The 14,095-nt window shown below is 37.5% G+C and overlaps 1 long non-coding RNA gene across 2 annotated transcripts in view; it reads left to right on the forward strand.

Annotated features, from left to right (window-relative positions):
- The first annotated feature begins 8,309 nt into the window (after positions 1-8,309).
- LOC144304269 (uncharacterized) overlaps positions 8,310-14,095 on the forward strand; it is a 64,243-nt gene continuing 58,457 nt past the window's right edge. For both annotated transcript variants that reach the window (XR_013371193.1, XR_013371192.1), the window contains exon 1: positions 8,310-8,375. This is a non-coding gene — a long non-coding RNA (uncharacterized LOC144304269). The remainder of the gene's footprint in view (positions 8,376-14,095) is intronic.

The raw sequence follows: 14,095 nt of genomic DNA on the forward strand, positions 1-14,095 counted from the left end.
CTGCTTGGAACTTAAAATGCAACTTCACACACATTCCATTTATCCTTACCCCTGCTCTGAAATGGACATTAACTCCTCTCCCATATGCACTTATTATTTTTGTTCATGTTTCTACTCCTTTTCAAAAGTTACTTTTGTTTATTTGTTTATATTTATTTATTTATTCTTGAGAGAGAGTGAGAGAGAGAGGCAGAGACACAGGCAGAGGGAGAAGCAGGCTCCCTGAAGGGAGCCTGATGCGGGGCTGGGTCCCAGGCCTCCAGGATCACGCCCTGGGCCCAAGGCGGCGCTAAATCGCTGAGCCACCTGGGCTGCCCAGTTACTTTTGTTTTAATGTAATTCTACTGATGAAGATCTGGGTTCTCTTCAGAAACAACTTAATAGCTACTGATTTCCAAAAATGTATGGGTTTCACTGAAATCTTCCTGCTTGGTCTTCCCATTTCAGTCAGTAAGATTAATTTTTACCATCTGTAATTCTTTAGTTGAACAGATCAATATCATACTGGTTCTTGTCATTTCTTTAAGAAAGTATCAATTATCAGATCAGAGTGTCAGAATTTTGGAATATCATTTGTGAGAAAATGTTACATGATGAGAAGAAAAGCTTTATTAAGCTTTATGTTCGTTTTTAAGTGAAGTGTTAGGTATAGGAAGGTTGTATTATAAAGGCACACAAAGGTATTTGGAAAAGGAATTCACATTTGACCAGTTAATGATTACCTAGCCTAGCTTTTATGTCTAGCAAAAATAATGATTGCCAGAAACATCTATGATAGATATGAACTGGCTTGTCTTCTCTGTATTTATTTTCAAAGATTTTATTTTGTTTCTTTACTTGAGATAGAGCACAGAGGCAGAAGGAGAAGCATACCCTCGCTGAGCAGGGAGCCCCATGCAGGGCTCAATTAATTCCAGGACCCTGGGATCATGACCTGAGCTGAAGCCAGACACTTAATCCACTGAGCCACCCAAGTGTCCCCTCTTCTCTTTAAAGGGAAATATTGTATTCACTTTTTCCCACTAACCATACTATTCTTTGCTTTGGAAAAGGCTGTCAATTAACTGCCAAGTCATTTCCAACATGGTGGACTATGGAATGTACAGTAATAAGTCATGAACTTATTATGATTGTGGGTATAGAAAGGTTTTAGTGAATTCTTTACTCTAGCAAGTTGACTTTATTTTTACTGATACTTAACATCAATAGTCCTGGAGCGTTGAGTTTGCTATCTGTTTTAGGATTATATAGAGATAGTGATCTTTCTCTGTTTTTTTTTTTTTTTTTTCTGATAAATGAAGTGATCATAAGCACATTAAAATTAATTCATATGTGCTCAGAATACAGAGCCACCCAGAGTTCCCGGAAATATTTTCTACATCTCCCAGTTCCCACTTGCCTTCCCTACCCTTCTCTACTCCATTCCAGTGAGGGAAGGTGTTGAACGGGATTCATCAGGATATTATCCAAGCTGTTTTAGGAGGGGGTAGATGGGACAGCATGCTCTCATCTTCCCTTCTCTGGCTTTCTGTATAGCATTGACAAAGTAAGATCTGAGGTTTAAACTTGGCTTTGAAGTAGAAATAACAAAACAAAACTTCCAAATCAGAGCTCCTTAGGCCTATCTAGTAGAGACAAGTTTGTTACTTTGTCCAATCTAGAAAATTGGGGCTTATTTTGGGAGTTTGTGACAGGACTCAGGCACTAGTAAAGTGTGACCTTGTCTTGATTTATCATACACATGTGTATATACCTCCCATATGACATTCTGGGGAGAGGTTAATTAAGGCAGAAATGAGTATTTATATGTTTTAGCAAAGATTACCATGATGCCATTTTAATGGCATATATTCAATCAATATTTTTTAGTGTTTAAGAGGCTATTATACCAGGTATACTAAAGTAGACTTAAAGTAAGCCCATTCTATCTATTTCTACCTCCAAACTCAAACCAGAGTATTGACTTTTACTCTAATAATTCAACAAAATGGGGTGAAAAAGCATATGGGGTTAGTAGAAGTTTCATCCTCAGTGATGGACCAATCCGTAAACCTGCAATCTGATGGGGGGAGAGGGAGTAGGGTGGGGCAAAAAGGTAAAGAGAAAGTTCTTCTTATTTTTTTTTTAAGATTTTATTTATTTATTTGAAAGAAGAGAAAGATAGAGCATGAAGTCAGGGGTGGGGGGGGGGGGACAGAGGGAGAGGGAAAAACAGACTCCCTGCTGAGTACAGAGCCCCATGCAGGGCTCCAACCCAGGACCATGACCTGAAGGCAGATGCTTAATTCCCTGAGCTACCCAGGTATGCCAAGAAGGTTCTTTCATTAGAGGCTAGCATTCTTTACTCTAGATGTAGTCTGAATAACAGCACTCAGCACAGATAAACACAGTAAACACTGAAATGTAACACAAACACCCTCAAAGTAATATAAGACTTATACTTGAGTTCCTTCCCTCTACCCAGGGCAAATCTGGCAAAAAAAAAAAAAAAAGTACAATTATATCCAGAGATAAAATGTGGCATGTCAAGTATACCTAATGAAAAGCTTAAAATCCCAATATATGAGGTTTTAATATATCCTATTTTAGAGAGAAGAAGACAAGTCTCTCTTGCTCAATATTGACATCATTGTTCCATTCCTTCCCTAAAGCTAAACACTCGACAGTGCTCATTTTTAAGGAATATTCTCCCTGAAAGCAAGATTTCCTGTTAACTCGATTAAACTTAAATTCTCTCAGTGAAGGTACAAAAATAAAACATTTGGTAACATTTATGGAATAGTTTGAATGTGCTATACATCCTATTACATTCTTGTTTAATTTTCCTGACTATTGTATGTCTAACTTTTAAAGATTAGGAAACTGGGACTTTGAGATGTTAAGATTTTGGAGGTCATTCAGCTAATAAGTAATGCCTGAGATTCTTTCTCAGGACCGTCATACTCCGAGCCAGCCTTCCTATTTGCTATCCTATTCTGCCTCTATTACATACATAGATTAGTATAGTATAATTTTTTTAGTTTAAATATTTGGTTCTGTTACAAAAATATTATGCTGGACAAATGTCCTCCCAAATATTTGCATCACAATTATATGCTATTCATCAGAACTCTTTGAAAGTATGATACTATTTGGAGACCAGACTTGTGAAAAATAATTAAAATTTTTATTTTTTCCCCTGCTGAGAAGAAATTTCTACAATTTTCCTGTTTAAATGTCCATACAGAATTACCATTCTGTGATTTCTCCATATGTTTTTTTCTGGAATACATGATAGGTCTTAGATATTACCTTTCATTTAATTTGAATTAGAAATAAATGGGCCCTGGCTGCTCAGTCAGTAGATCATGAGTTCTTGATCTCAGGATCATGAGTTCAAGCCCTACCTTGGGTGTAAAGCTTACTTAAAAAACAGAAAGAAAAACAAAAACAAAAACAAAAAAAGTAAAAGAAATGGGGAGAATCTTAAATATAAGATTTAAAGATCTTGTCCCTTTAGAGTTTGAATATAAGATCTAAAGCTTCAAGTCTACTATGAACTCAATTTGGGAAATAGTTCTACGTGGCTGAAATAGAGATCCCTGAGTGTGTAGAAAAATAAAGATGTGGCTGAAAAAATAGATTGGGGCCAACTTGTAATTTGGCCTACGTGTATACTTGGTTGGAATAGTGTTGCTTTCAGCTGTTGAATACCCCACACTTCGAAATTTGTCTGCCCTAAGTGCTGTACTGTACCTGGCATATAGTAAGTGCTTATTAAACTGAAGGGAAGGGATGCCTGGGTGGCTCAGCGGTTGAGCATCTGCCTTTGGCTCAGGGCGTGATCCCGGTCCTGGGGTCGAGTCCTGCACCGGGCTCCTTGTGAGGAGCCTGCTTTTCCCTCTGCCTGTGTCTCTGCCCCTCTCTGTGTGTCTATCATGAATAAATAAAATCTTTAAATATATGTATATATAAACTGAAGAGAAGTGGGAAATCAACTCTGGCAAGACAAAATTTTAATAGAACATCATTAAGAATCAAACATGGATTAATGTCTTAATATTCTTATTTTTAGTAGCAAAACTAGTTTTGGGAAGAAAACATATTGGAATATTGGAGAATGATTAACTCTAAATTAGATAATAACATAAGGAAGATCAAAGTTTCTGGAATAACATTTAATACAGTGCCTAGTGCACAGAGAGTCAAGAAATGTTGAATAAATTAATAAAAGAGTGAAAGACAGGCGTACATTATGTGTGTGTATGTACACACTCACACTGATTATACCAGTAAATGATAAATAGGTAACAAATATTGAAAGTTCAATGTATTCAAATATATTCACATAACACTCAAAGTTTAACTTTGGAAAAACCCAATGGGAAGCCAAATTCAACAAAACTTGTTCTTTATCTTTATCCAGTGCTGCTAAGCCTTTTGACAGCTTGCTTGAAATCTCACATTCCCTAATGCAGTACTATAATAATTTAGGGAAGAAAATCAGAAATATGCTGTTGAAGAATAATTAGCATTTAACTGGATGTGAACGCAAGCATGAAACACTGTCCCAGTGGTAGCAGACATAAAAAAGACTCAATGAAGAAAAATAATGAAGATCAAGACAATAAAAGATAACTCTTTTTAAAAGACTTCAGGGTCTGAAGTCTTTGAAATATCATTGAAGGTTTCAGTCACAGAATGGCTTGTGGGATACCTGAACATCTCTGCATTGTTTGGTTTGGGAAATTTAAAAGTAATCTCAGGGCGAGTGGGAGAGCCTGGCTTTGTAAAGCAATAGTTTATACCCGCACTATCCTTCTCCTACTTCCTCTGTGATTATGTGATCTCACTCTATGAATTCCCTCCTCTCTGGGTATCTCAGGCCAGTCAGCTTTGAAGGCTGTGCCTAAAGTTAAACCTCACTTGGGGAGAATTTTGTAGAATCCTTACGAATATGGTGGAGTTTGCTTTTGTTAGGAAAATCAAACAAGAAGAAGGTAACATTTTAATGCTGTTAAGTCATTAATTCAGTTTTAAAATCTCACCATTCTGTAGGGAAAAATACTCAAATTCTCTGTCTCCAGCTTTGATCTTTTGTGAGTACATTTTTTTTTGCCACATATTTTGCATATCTATAAGCTCCTTTATTTAGATATTCTGCCAAGAGGCACCTGGGTGGCTCCTTTGATTGTGTCTGCCTTTGTCTCAGGTCATGATCCTGGGGTCCTGGGATCAAGGTCGGGCTCCCTGCTCAGGAGAGAGCCTCTTTTTTTTTTTTTTTTAAGATTTTATTTATTTATTCATAGAGACAGAGAGAGAGGCAGAGACACAGGCAGAGGGAGAAGCAGGCTCCATGCAGAGAGCCTGACGTGGGGCTCGATCCAGGGTCTCCAGGATCACGCCCTGGGCTGCAGGCGGCCCTAAACCGCTGAGCCCCCTGGGCTGCCCGAGAGCCTCTTTCTTCCTCTCTCTCCCTCTCTCTCCTTCTCAAATTTGTGCTCTCTCTCTCTCTCTCAAATAAATAAATATTTTTAAAAATTAAATTAAAAAAAAAATAAATGTTCTGCCAAAATTTTCCTCTCGGGCAGCCCTGGTGGCTCAGAGGTTTAGCGCTGCCTGCAGCCCAGGGCATGATCCTGAAGATCCTGGATCTAGTCCCATGTCGGGCTCCCTGCATGGAGCCTGCTTCTCCCTCTGCCTGTGTCTCTGCCTCTCTCTCTAGCTGTGTCTCTATGAATAAATACATAAAATCTTTAAAAACAAAACAAAACAAAATTTTCCTCTCTTCCACCAACCAGCCTTGCCCTCTCCCAATCAACTGACACCCTGGTAATAAATTTTGCAATAATTTTTCCTTCTGTTTCTTTCTCTGTTCACAGTCTCAGTCTGTTACCTTGTCTTAGTCATTTCTCTTTGAAAAATTAAGTTCTTAAAAATGAAAGTTAAATAAAGACTTGTACTCTTTTTGCTCTCATCTGAATTGTCCTTACTAATTAAATGCTTACCTAAAATATTCTTCAGAGAAATAAAGGTAATAGTAGGGTTGTTGTAGGATTGTAAGTTTTAAATGAATTAATGTATGCGAGAGCCTATAGCATATACCAGATGCTTAGTAAATGGTATTTACTAATGCATTTGTCTGCAGAACTTCATTGTTTTATTGTCTCCAGGATAAAATCTAGAAATTCAAACTGATATTCCAGATCAGGAGAGTTGTAATTACCTGTATCAAATTATTTTCCACTAATCTCTATTATTTAATCATACACATCTCTTTGTGCCACACACAGGCCATATTCATTCAGACATCTTTGTCAACAATCTTGCTCTTTGTTCTTGGGGACTACTGCTTCCTCTATTTAATCATTTGCTCCAAGTTTAAGCTTCCGTCTTGGCATCTCTATGGACCTTCCTTTAACTGTTCTATGTGCAGGGGATATAGCAGTGGACAAGGAGACAGTGTCTCTGCTCTCATGAAGCTTGTAAACTTGTACATTGTAATCTAGTGGGGGAACAGATAAAAACCAGATCAATAAAGAAATAAACAACATTTGGTATATATACGTAACAAAATATCATTCAGCCTTAAAAAGGAAGGGAATTTGGGATGCCTGGGTGGCTCAGTGGTTGAGCATCTGCCTTTGGCTCAGGGCGTGAACCCAGAGTCCTGGGATCTAATCCCACATTGGGCTCCCTGCATGGAGCCTGCTTCTCCCTCTGCCTGTGTCTCTGCCTCTCTCTCTGTGTCTCTCATGAATAAATAAATAAAATCCTTTTTTTTTTAAAGAAGGGAATTTGATAATATGCTATAAAACGGAAGAACCTTGAGGACATTATGCTAAGTGAAATAAATCAATCACAGTAAGACAAATACTGCATGATTCCACTTATATGAGGCAACTAGGTTAAGCAAATTCATATAAACATGAAGTAGAATGGTGGTTGCCAGGGGCTGGGGAAAGGGGGAAAGGGAAGTTGTTATTCAATGAATATAGAGTTTCAGTTTCCCAAGATGAAAACATTCTAGAGATCTACTGTGCAACAATGTACATGTAGTTAACACTACTGTATATTCACTTAAAAATTGTTAAGATAGTAAAATTTATGTATTTCTTTACCATAATAAGTAACAGAAATTACTGAGTTAATCTCAGATAATTATAAGTCCTATTAAGAAAATAAAGCAGGATAACAACATAGAGTTACTTTGAGGCCCTCTGAGGGAGTGGCTTTTGAGCCTGAGACTGGAATGATGATGAGGATTAGTCATGAGAATCTGAAGGAATAGTTAAGCACAAAGGTCATGAGGCAGAAGCCAATCTGCTGTACATAAAGAAGAGGAGGGCAATTCAGAGGGCATGTACTGAACTTGCTGATGAAGGCAGACAGATTCTGTAGGGACTGGTGGGCTTTGGAAAGGAGATTTAGTTCATCTTCCTGTGCACCTCCCCTCTAGCAACCTTCAGTTTGTTCTCTACAGTTGAGTCTCTTTTATGTTTTGCCTCTCTCTCTTTTTTTCTTTCCTTATTTCACTTAGCATAATACCATCTAGCTCCATCCACATCATTGCTAATAGCAAGACTTCATTCTTTTTGATGGCCGAGTAATATATACCACCTCTTCTTTATCCATTCATCAGTCAATGGGCCTGTTCCACAACTTGGCTATTGTTGATAATGCTGCTGTAAACATTAGGGTGCATGCACCCCTTCGAATCTGTATTTTTGTATTCTTTGGGTAAATACCTAGTAGTGCAATTGTTGGGTCATAGGGTAGTTCTGTTTTTGAGTTTTTTATGAATGAGGCACCTCCATACTGTTTTCTAGAGTGGCTGCACCAGTTTGCATTCCCACCAACAGTGCAAGAGGGTTCCCCTTTCTCTGTATCCTTGCCAACATCTATTGTTTCCTGTGTTATTAATTTTAACCATTCTGACAGGTGTGAGGGTGGTATCTCATTGTAGTTTGATTTGCATTTCCCTGATGATTCCCTGATGATTTTCATGTATCTGTTGCCCATCTGGATGTCTTCTTTGAAGAAATGTCTATTTATGCTTTCTGCCTATTTCTTAACAGGATTATTTATTTTTTGGGTATTGAGTTTGATAAATCCTTTATAGATTTTGGATACTAACCCTTTATCAGCTATGCCATTTGTAAATATCTTTTACCCTTCCATAGGCTGCCTTTTGGTTTTGTTGATTGTTTCCTTTGCTGTGCAGAAGCTGATTCACAGTTTTAAAAAAAGTCGGCTAGCTATAATAAGGAAACAGAGAGAGGTAAATATAGAAGCTGAAACACCAGTTAGAACACATTTTCACTGGAACACAAATGATGGTGACGTGGATAAGAGCTGGGAAGGAGTGAAGTTGTCGAATTGGGATCTATTTTGAGGTAATGACAAGTAGATTTGTAGATAGATTGGTTGTAGGGAATGTGTAAAGAATTAAGGATGTCTTCTATGCTTTTGGCTTAGACAAAAATAGAGGATAAAATTGAGAGAGAAACAGGCTTGGGTTTGAGGGAGTAAGAACTTCAAAGTTTAGTTTTAGCCCTGTTAGGTTTTGTTTTGTTTTAACATTGATACCAAGATATGATTCACATACCATAAAATTCACACTTTTAAAGTGTTCAATTCAAGGATTTTTTAGTATATTCACAGAGCCGGGCAATCACCATCACAATCTAAGTTTAGAATATTTTATCACTTCAAAAAGAAACCTGTATCTATTTTCCTGGCCCTAGGCAACCACTAACCTACTTTCTGTTTCTATAGATTTCTCCAGTCTTGGAATTTCATGTTAAGGAATGCTCCAACATGTAGTCTTTTATGGGTGCATTCTTTTATTTAACTTAATCTTATCCGTCAGGACTTTAATCCTTTTTAGTGCTAAATAATATTCCACCATAGAGATACACTGCACTTAGCTTATTCATTCATCAGCTTATGAACATTTGTTTCTTTTTTAATATTTTATTTATTTAATAAACACAGAAAGAGAGAGACACACATACACAGAGAGTGAAAGAAAGAGGCAGAGACACAGACAGAGGAAGAAGCAGGCTCCATGCAGGGAACTCGATGTGGGGCTCAATCCCAGAACCCCAGGATCACGCCTGGAGTTGAAGGCAAATGCTTAATCGCTGAGTCACCCAGAAGTCCCTGAACATTTGTTTCTACATTTTGGCTATTATGATTAATGCTGCTATGAACGTGTATAAATTTTTGTTTGGACATATATTTTCATTTCTCTTCAGAATATAACCAAGACTGGAATTGCTAGGTTATGTAGTAACTCTATGTCTATTTTGAGGAACTGCCAAACTATTTTTGAAAGTGGTCACACCATTTCACATTCCCATCAACAATGTATAAAGGTTCCAGTTCCACTACATCTATGTCAATCTCTGTTGTTGTCTTTTTTTCATTGTAGCCACCCTAGTGGGTTATAAAGTGGTATCTCATTATGGCTTAAGTCTGCATTTTCCTAAGTATTAATGATGTTGAGCATCTTTTCATGTGCTTATTGCCCATTTGTATATCTTTGGGGACCTGTCTCTTTACATCTTTTGCCCATTTTTAAGTTGGATTATTTGTTCCTTTTATTGTTGAGTTGTACTGCTTTTTATTGTTGAGTTGTACTGCTTTCAGATATAAAGCCTTTGTCAGATAATGATTTGCAAATGTTTTTTCCTTTTTTTGGACTGGATTTTCACTTTCATGATGGTATTGTTTGCAGGACGAACATTTTAAATTTTGGTATAGCCTAATTTATTTTCTTCTTTAGACACTTTTGCTTTTAGTGTCATATCTAAGAAATGGCCAGGTTAAATTTTAGTTACCTATTAGGCATCCAAATGGAGATAGCAGATAGGCAATTGCATAGGAGTCTGAACTTCAGAGGACAGTTTACACTGCATAGAAATTAGGGAGTAATCAGTGTATAGATAATATTTAAAATTCTGAGCCTTGATGGGATCACACAGAGAGAAAGAGAGAGAGTAGAAGCAGGCAAGTCATGAAGGACACAATTTATAATCATTACACATAGCATTGGGGTTCAGTGTGTGCCCCAGAGTACTGGGATAATCTACCAATAAAGAGAACCTAACCTAATAAATAAACACTAAGACTGCCCACATAGAGATAGGGCAGATATCTCCTTGGAAGAGCTTGTGAGATCACTTCTACTCTGTGGCCACTGTACTAAAATTGACTTTTTGGAATAAATTGGAATAGAATTTTCTCTATATGGTCTTACTTTTCTAGGAAGCTTCCGACAATGAGAGTACTCCTTCCTTATCAAGCTTCTGTATAAGGTGTGCATTCTGATCAAAGGGCAAACAAAATCCGCTCCAGCTCATGTAAGCTAACAAAAAAATTAGTGGAGAAAATCAGGTAGCTCACAGAATCCTTGTCATCAGGTCAAATTACCAGGAACTACATCCAGAACCTAGAAGCATGCTGCAGGACTTGCCTATGTGGGAATTGTTACTGTTACTACCACCACAACCCAGCTTTCTGATGCCAGGAACTGGACTTCTCTCAAATTGCTGTTGATACTAAGAACTTGACTTTATTGCAACTTCTGCTACTACTCCTTTAAAGCAAGATCCTCAGCTGCCACTTGTACCAGGAAAATAGATGTTCAACACTTCGCCTGTTCCCTCACACCGTGAATTGAAACCTCATATGCATGCACCTGCTGCTGGAACCGAGGTTATCTGCTTGCATCCTGGTTGCCTAGGATGGGGAAGGGGGAATGGGTTTTATGGATTTTCTCTTGGGAAGGTAAAGCTCACAGTGGAGAAACTTATAAAATGTAGAAGTTATTCAGAAGGTGTTAGGAGGGGCGCCTGGGTGATTCAGTTGGTTAAGCATCTGCCTTAGGCTCAGGTCATAATCTCAGGGTCCTGGGATCGAACTGAGCAGGGAGCCTGCTTCTCCCTCCCTCTCGTCCCCAACTCGTGCTCTCTGTCACTATGTCTGTCTCTGTCTCTCTCTCTCTCTCTCAAATAAATAAAATCTTTAAAAAAACAAACAACAAAAACCAAAAGGTGTTAGAAGGCCATGCATGAGAGGTGTTCCTAATAATGTGCCATGCATACCTAGCAATTACAGAATTCCACTATTACCTGTGAGGGTATGTGCTTTAGATAGCATGTAATTGATGATGGTTACTGTCAAAATCTTCCATTTTGAAGTGACAATTTCTCCACCTAAATATAACACAGGGTGAACTATATTTGTGAATTCACAAGTTTATTTACTATTTGCATTTCTTTTAGAACAGGACTCACAACTAGATGGTAAGCTGTTATATATACATATATATGTAGAGTTATAAACATTTTAATATACATGCATAATTCACTCATGTTACATTATTGAAAATTAATAATTTCTCTTCATAGGGAAAGAAATTTTATGATGTTACGCATTTAATGAGATCTCCGTGAGTAATTTTTGTCTGTGAGCTCTCAGACAAAGCGAAGTCACCATAAAGATATGGTATTTACTGTTAATTTATTATAAATCTTTAAAATAGCAACTTAGCGTGGCTTGAATAAGAAAAGAATTTTGCTTTGCTTAGCCATTGATTTTTTTTACTCAACTTTATTGAATTATGATTTACATAAAATTAAATAAACCCGTTTTTACATTGGTAAGATTTGGCAATATATGCACCTGAATAATCACCAGCCACAGTCAAGATAAAGAGCATGCCCCTGTGTAACATCCTTACCTCCCTAGCCCAATCAACCTGCTAATCTACTTTCAGTCACCACAGATATGGATTTTTTTTCAAGTTATCGTGGCATAATTTATATACAAGATAATGGATTCATTTTAAATGTGCAGTTTGCTAGAGCTATTGATTTTCAAAAAGTAAAATTACTCTCTCTAATATGTTTTGCTCTTGAATTCTCTTCCTAATCATTTGTTCATATAGGACAGCATTAAATGAATTCTCTTCTTTTTCTGTACACACAAACTCACGTGGCATCACTCCATACTTTCTGCACACAGCTATGTGATATCACAATATTGTTGATCTATAAACTGATCTGGAAAAATTGCTGATACAAGCCCAGGGAAAGCATATGTAAAACTAAGCTACTAATTTAGACCCAAGCTACTATCAGCATGCCCGTGAATCATAAGATCCCCAAAATATAGGTATTAGTGATGTTCCTAGCTAATCACTCTTACAACATTATTTTAAGGAAGTTGGAGTATGAATCATGAGTACACAAATGAATAAATAAGTATACACTGTTGGTGATTTAATGTTTGATGTGTGTGGGAGAGGCTGGTTAGAGTATATGTCATCCAAGGACTTTCACTAATGGTACAGTTCTAAAAAAGCTTATTTGAAGCTATTAGCATGTTTTGTGAGTTATTGATTTCTAAATGTCTTCCAGTTTGGCAAGAAAATCAGATATTAGGGGACAATGCCAGCTAACCCTTTTTATTAGGTAGGATGGATAATGGTTTAAGTATAGTCCAGCTCCCTGGATGGGAAATAAATGGAATTTTCCACAATATGGTGTCCCAGTTTGCATGTGAGTTACAGTAGCAAATGCTGTGAGAAAATTCTTATAGCTTAGAAATTTGAAACCCTTGAGAAAATTTTCAAAAGGGGATCCCGAACCATTTACAATTTGCAAATAGGTAAGAATAGCGATTGTACAATCAGTTAATAGCCATCATACAATCAATCACTTCTTTTTTTTTTAAATTTTATTTATTTATTCATGAGAGACATAGAGAGAGAGAGAGGCAGAGACACAGGCAGAGGGAGAAGCAGGCTCCTTGCAGGGAGTCTGATGAGTTGAAGGCAGACGCTCAACCGCTGAGCCACCCAGGCGTCCCTTAGTCACTTCTTTTTAACAAATATGTTTTGTGAACATATTGTGCATAAAGCACCACTTAAGGCCACATTGATACACAGTGAAGGAAGGCTTCTGCTCTCAAGTTCCCACTTTAAACAGGCAGGAGAGAAAGAGCATTGAATAAACAATTGGAACATAGAGTGCTAAGTTCAATAGGAGAAATATGACTAGAGTGCCATGGCATCAGGGATAAAGAACACTGGATTTAGGCTGAAAGAATCAGAAATATCTTTCCCAAGGTGATGATACTTTTTGTTAAACCAAGGAGGACCAGCAGACATTAGCCTGACAGAGGAAACAGTCTGGCTGCCTTCCTAAGAAACTTCCTATTATTAAAAAGTCACATTATAACACATTGTACACTTCAATGGAGAGACAGGGAAGATCCTAGATTTTAGTGGAAGTTTGTTTTCTTCTGCAGAAATTTTTTTCTTTTTTTAAAAAAATATTTTATTTTATTATATATTCATGAAAGATACACAGAGAGAGAGAGAGAGAGAGGCAGAGACATAGGCAGAGGGAGAAGCAGGCTCCATGCAGAGAGCCCGATGTGGGACCCCATCACAACCTGAGCTAAAGACAGGCACTCAAGCCCTGAGCCACCCAGGGATCCCCTCTTCTGCAGAAATTTCAATGATAAAGATATTTCTATTGTTATAGGCTTGTTTTTTTATTTTTTGTATTACAAACAGCAACAACAAAAAAGCAAAATAAGAAAAATCAAAACTAAACATTTTCTCCTTTACCCTCTGGTCCATGCAGCCTCTGCTGAGTCCTGATGTATCAGGACTCCCATTTATCACAGGTGCCAAAGGTAATGAAGAGAGCCCAGGATTACAGGTCCAAAGGAAAATGTTGGCAGAGCATCTGGACATGTGATCAAAGTAGTGTTAATGTGTTTTGTCTGCATGAGTTTTTTTTTTTTTTTTTTCTCCCTCTACTGGTGAGCTATTAATTCCCAGTAGAGACTGACCTATAACCAATAGTAGTTTATACAATACAAAGTAGGTTTTATAATTAATTGATTGCATTATATGATTCCTATGTATAGCAGCTTGTTCTGTTGGAGAAATGCCTGAAATTTGCTGTGATTGGAGCATACGGTTATGTTGAGAGTGAGGCTGGACAAGTAGCCAGATTCTGGAGGGCTTTGTGTTCCAAGCTCAGGGATTTCAGGGACCATTGAGAGATAGTATAAGATTTAAATTTAGTAAAGC

This window comes from Canis aureus, chromosome 33 (assembly GCF_053574225.1).
Source record: "Canis aureus isolate CA01 chromosome 33, VMU_Caureus_v.1.0, whole genome shotgun sequence".
NCBI classification, from domain to species: domain Eukaryota; kingdom Metazoa; phylum Chordata; class Mammalia; order Carnivora; family Canidae; genus Canis; species Canis aureus.